Raw genomic sequence first — 6,000 nt, 5'->3', positions numbered from 1 at the left:
CTCCAGATTCCCAGCCTCTCATGTCCGGAGGAATTGTATTCTGGCACATTTATGCAAATGTTAGAGCCAGAATCTCAGGGAGGAGTGGGGAGAGGCAGGGAGGAATGAGGTCAAGAAATATCTGAAGGCGTTTCTCCCAGGAACCCCTGGCCAGTGTCTATGAGCCTAGCCCTTCTGTGGCATGAAGGAAATTTTCCCTTACCCTAATATATTTTTTTAAGATTCTATTTATTTATTTGACAGAGAGAGACACAGAGAGAGAGGAAACACAAGCAGGGGGAGTGGGAGAGGGAGAAGCAGGCTTCCCACTGAGCAGGGAGCCCGATGCGGGGCTCAATCCCAGGACCCTGGGATCATGACCTGAGCCGAAGGCAGACGCCCAACGACCGAGCCATCCAGGTGCCCCTCTCTTACCCTAATATTTTTAACATCACTGTACCCCGATCTCCTGTGGGGACCTGTACCACAAAAATTTCATTTCCGAATCTGCTACACCAAATGCCCTTAGGGTAAAAAAAGTGCATGTGTGTGCACACATGTGCAGCAAAAGCACACACGTATTTCATAGCTCGTGGGAAAACCACATAAAGTTATCCTCCAAAGTGCATGTAATTGTCACATGGTATCGATTACACGTAACAAGTAGAAAACCGAAAAAGATGTGGCTTTAAAATAAAACAAGTTTAAACAAAAAAGAAAAAGGCAAACAAGAATGGTAGAAACTGAAGATGCTTAAATGCTCATTCAGACAGGAGATTAGGTCAATCTCCAGACCCACCGACAAGAAGTGAGACAGGTCTGGGGCGAGGAAGATTGACAGGAATTGCCCAGTTGCCATAGTTACCAGCTATGAATTTTCCTTCAGGCAATCATAAAGCGGCTTAGAATCTCTGACTGACTTGTTCTTAACCAAATTATCAAGTGGGTAAATTTTGTCTTGGGGAAATTTTCTCAAATCGTTTCTGATGTTCACTCACTCATTCATTCATTCATTCATTCATTCAAGAAACATTCATTGGTTTCCGCTATGAGCCAGGCAGGGTGTTAGGTGCTATGAAAGAAACAGTGAGAGAGCTGATCCAGGAGACAGATGGGACCTTGCCATAGATAACAGAAGTAACAGCAATCATTTGTTAAGTGCTCCCCATGTACCATTAATTATTCCATTAATAAGCACAAATAGCCTACGAGTCCAGTTCTTACTATCTCTACTATGGAAATCAGTTCACCCAGCACCATGCTCAGCTCCCTCTGCCTGTGGGGCCCAGGCTTCATCTGCTAATGCTCCATCCCAGTGCTGTTTTGTACACATACAATGCGAGCCATGAGTATAACTTTAAATTGTCTAGTAGCCACATTTGTAAAGAGATAAGAAGAAACAGATGAAACTAATTTTAATTATGTATTTCATTTAACCCAATCAATATATTCCAAAATACTATCCTAACAACATGTAATAAATACAAAAACTACTCATGAGATATTTTATAATTTTTTTCATCTTCAAAGCGCAGGGCATATTTAATATTTACAGAACATCTCAATTTGGATGGGTCACATCTCAAGTGCTCCACAGCCACCTGAGCCTGACAGTAGCCATACTGGGTGGCGCAACTCCACCCCTTTCTTAGGCAAGCACTTTGGCAGGGTAAGACAAGTGTCCGCCTCTCTGAAGGCAGAAGAAGAGCTGGGTACTCGGGCATGGCTGGGGATACCAGGAAACAAAGTGACATTTGAGCCAAACCTTGAAGACCAGGAGGGATGAGAACAGGAGAGAGGTCATGTCAAGCTGGGTGAGCAACATGAGAGAGACTGGAGAAGGCAGGTGTGAACAGGAAGAACAACACCAGTTCACACTGCTGGCATATAGGATCTTGGGAAGCAGCATTTTTATACCTTCTTACCATGCTCTATGGTGAGAGATGTTTTATACGTATTTATCCACATTTGTGTATACACACAGATATACACGTATATCTACATATATTCACATATGTATGTACACACTCAGGTATCTTCTATTCTATTAAATTCCCTTCTATTATAATTTTGTGATGCTGACCATGATCCACCAACCTGATTTCATAGCCACTCTGGATTGGAACTCGCAAAGACTACTGAGGAGGACACGCACCATCTACATCTCCAGTGCCCATTTCCCCGCTCTTCTACTCATTCCTGCATTAGCTCAGTGCAAGTGAATTGATGGAACTGACCCATCTCTGGCTCCAGCAGGAGGCCCACAACTCCAGTGTGGCCCACCAGACCACTGCATCTGGTGGCTTGACTGATTCAGAGATACGTGTATGGCCAAACAGAGCCAATTAGAGCTAATCCCACGATTTTTTTCTGCAATGATCAGGGCAAGGAAGAGCCTTTTATGCTACACTTTGGAGATGACAGGAGACCCCAGTTGCAGAGGGCCTGCTGAGAGGGAATCCAAAAGAGAGAAAAAGCAGATGCAAGAGTGGAGAAGCCAAATTTTGAAAGTATTGTTTGAGCGTCTTTATCACACCGTGCCTGAAACCTCACCCCTAATCTACCATGGGATTTTAAATTATATGAGCCAATAAAGTTCCATTGTTTCCTTAATCCCAGTGAGGTTGAATTTTCTGTCACTTAAAACCTAAAGAACCTAATTGATAAAATCCCCGTACATGTCACCGCAGACACTCAGTGCCTTTTTATTGCCTCTCTTTGGCAAAGCTCCAGGCAATTTTCTCCTGAGCCAGTCCCTGTCCTTTACAATGTTCCTCCCCTCTTGTCTCCAGGTCTGAATCCCTTTCTTTATGTGTTCTTTTCGCCATAACATGAGTGTCTTCACCTAGCTACTTCTCCAGGGCACATTTGCATTTTTAATCTCACTAGCCCACCGTGTGATCTAAAAGACTTGGAATTTCAGCAGTGTGGCAGACAGATTGGGGAGAAATCTGGGAACAAAGATTCACCTGGTATCTCCTCTGAAAGAGTGTAAGCCCAATTCCACACACAGTGGCTGGGTTGTTTTGTTTTATTTTGTTTTGAATTAATTTAAAAGTCCCACTTTGGGGGTGCCTGTCTGGCTCAGTTGGAAAAGCGTGAGACTTTTGGTCTCAGGGTCGTGGGTTCGAGTCCCACTTTGGGTATAGAGATTACTAAAAAAAAATAAAATAAATAAACTTAAAAAAATTTTTTAATAAATAAATAAAAGTCCCACTTTTGTTGTAGTTATTGTTGTTGCTAAGTGATGAGTTATTTCCTGAAACTCCAAGCTGCCCTCTGGGTCTGTGACTTTCCAGAACTCTCTACCTTAATTGGCAACTATGCACCCAAAGAGGTATCCCGTGAATACTTGGTTACTTATAGGAAAATGTGAACCCTTCAAAAATAAGTACCCTGCCAACATTTCTGAGCTGTGAAAGGTGGTGCCCAGAACTGTCAAATGTCAAAAATAATTACCAGGCAGAATGTTACTCACACATCTAGCAGTCATGATCAAAACTGATCCTTCCTGCCTTCATCTGTCTGGACAAAGTTAGGGAGGGAAGCTGCCCAGCCCGTTGCCTTGAGGCCTCATAGATTTGGAAAGGGTGAGTCCCCGACCCAATTCTGGAATATTCCCTTTAGCTGTTGGGGGTAATTTTGCGCACCCACTGCTCAGCTGCTGTTTTCATTTGTTTGTTTTTCTACACACACATATAATTTTTCATAAGCGCACAGATTGATGGTATCATACTTACCAGGATTTTTAAACTTTCCATTATAAAGTAAAATATAATACAGGTGCAGAAAAAGTATTCAAAGCAAATGTAAATAGTAATGAATTATTATAACCACCACCCGGGTCAAGAAATAGAACTTTGCAGCCCCTTTAGAAATCCCTGTCATATGCTGCATCCCAGCCACTCCCCATCTCTGAAAGGTAATCACTCTCGGGACTTCTGGCTAATCCCTGCCTTGTGTTTCTTTATCGTCTTATCACCCAAGTGTGAAATCCTAGACACTGTAGCTTGGTCGTGCCCATGTTTTTAAAAATCTGAAAAGTCTTCATTTCTTCTCCTCGGAGAGTCCCCCTCCATCCTTTTATTTTCCTTACAGATTATCTATCAAGAACCCAGCAGGCTGTGTTTAAGGGGGAGAGGGGTTCCCAGTATCTACTATGCCCATCACCCCCCATGCCTTCCTCCCTCCACCTCACGCAGAGCCCACGGCTTCCCTTGCCTGCTCCACACCAGCCAGCTCAAACTCACAACCGCCGTGAGTGTTTCCGCCCTCCAGTGTTTCCCTCCATACCCGTAGATCATAGGCAGGTGGTTTCTTTGAAAGGAGAGCCCGGGAAGCAGGAGTGAGGGAGCAGAGAGTGAGACAGGGCGGGAGAAAAGACGGTGTTATGGAGCTGGTCACCACTGCAGGTGCCGCAGAGGCACAGAAATCATAGGAGGGCCACAGGGACGTGACTCGGGGCACAAGGAGGCTTCCAAGATCTCCCTCTCCTCCCCAAAAATGTCTCCAACTTTCCTGCTTTCACCATGCAACTCTTGGCTTCCCCCACACACACATTAATCTGAGCCTAAAATAAGCCTACCATCTTTCAAAGCCCCACTTTGAATGCCACCTTTGGGAGGCAGCATATGGAGAAAGAACATGGACTTGGGGGCCAATGCGTTGACAAGAGCTGGCTCAGCTCTTCCTGCTGCATCAGACACTTGGACGGCTCCTCCAGGGTCTCCAAGACACAGATCCCCTCCTGGAGCAGGGACACTGGCAGTCTGGCTTGGCCAGAGCCTCTGCTAAAAACAAGCATCCCCCCACCCCACCCCACACCAAAGGGCTTGATGAAGCAAATGCCCAGGATGTTCCAGCCAGATGTTGTAGAGACAGATATTGTAGAGACAAGAAAACACCTGCAGAAAAGAAAGCAACAGAGGGTCAGAAGTTGCCAAACAGGCTTTGCTAACTAGATAAAACTGGTCTTCTGTACAATCCTTTAGCCAGGTCTTCTGTCCCCCAAACCACCCCCCACCCAATCAGTCTTCCCCAAACCCCCTCCACAGTCACTGTCGCCCAGGTTAGAGAGAGATTGAACCACCCACTCAGAGCACCCACTCCATCTGTACCAAAGTCAAGTTGCTTCCAGAATTGACTAGAAGATGAAATTTTTACCTCCAGAGAAAAACAAAGCAGAGAGAAAGAGGGAAGTATTCACCCACACTCATGAAAGGGGAAACGTCTGAATTTGACAACCTGGAGACAATTCAGGTATGTGCCACTGTGGCCAGTGGAATGTATAAATGTCATTTCCCATCTGCCTCTGAGGCTAAAATATCAAAACTGACACCACCTCATGGCTTGAGAGCCATTCCCTACAAAATGACAACAAATAATTTTATCATAAACAAGTTAGCGTGAAAGTCCTCCCTTCTTAACTTAATTTCAGGAGAAAGGATGCTAATCCTTTAATTATGCAGTACGTTGATCTGTCAAACTGACTGTCTCTGCTAAAAAGTATTTTGCTATCACAGAGCCTGCTGATAAGTATCTGCTCAAAGAATTTATAGTGTTACAGAAAAATTCCCTTGTTTAAAAAAAAAAAAAAGCAAAGAGTGGAAAACTTAATCCTTTTAAGAAAGAACTACTATATAGACCCGACCATCGGCTGCCTCCCCCATCGTGCCTGCCGAAGGAGTTGTAGACAAAGGCCAAGGGAACCAGCCTGCAGTGTATTTCCAAAAGGTGTATTTCTGAAAGGGTGCTTGAGGACTTAATTGAATGGGAGCAACAAATAAAAACTCAGGTCTAGTTGAGAAATCATATGCTCAAAGACCTGAAGAAGGAGCACCTCGTGGTGAGGCTAATGTTGAGTGGAAGATCTGATATCAGCCCTGGAGAAGGAGCAGCTATGCTTCAGGGCAAGTGCATGAGGAAACTGGGCCAGGAGACCTGGCTGTGCCAAGTGGGAGCTGTATGATGTTGACCAAAGCTCAGACGGAACCCTGATGAAAATCATTTTCCCAAAATAGG

General features: G+C 44.5%; 1 long non-coding RNA gene and 1 other non-coding gene across 2 annotated transcripts in view; one reads left to right on the top strand and one right to left on the bottom strand.

Moving 5' to 3' along the window:
• Positions 1–206: 206 nt before the first annotated feature.
• Positions 207–6,000, bottom strand: part of LOC144380050 (uncharacterized) — a 46,013-nt gene continuing 40,219 nt past the window's right edge. The window contains exon 3 of the long non-coding RNA XR_013443791.1: positions 207–4,883. This is a non-coding gene — a long non-coding RNA (uncharacterized LOC144380050). The remainder of the gene's footprint in view (positions 4,884–6,000) is intronic.
• On the top strand, positions 3,053–3,125 carry TRNAK-UUU (transfer RNA lysine (anticodon UUU)). Its single transcript has one exon. It is a non-coding gene; the product is annotated as a tRNA-Lys (tRNA).

This window comes from Halichoerus grypus, chromosome 14, assembly GCF_964656455.1.
Source record: "Halichoerus grypus chromosome 14, mHalGry1.hap1.1, whole genome shotgun sequence".
In the NCBI taxonomy this organism is placed as follows: domain Eukaryota; kingdom Metazoa; phylum Chordata; class Mammalia; order Carnivora; family Phocidae; genus Halichoerus; species Halichoerus grypus.
This window is presented reverse-complemented; position numbering and strand designations above follow the sequence as displayed.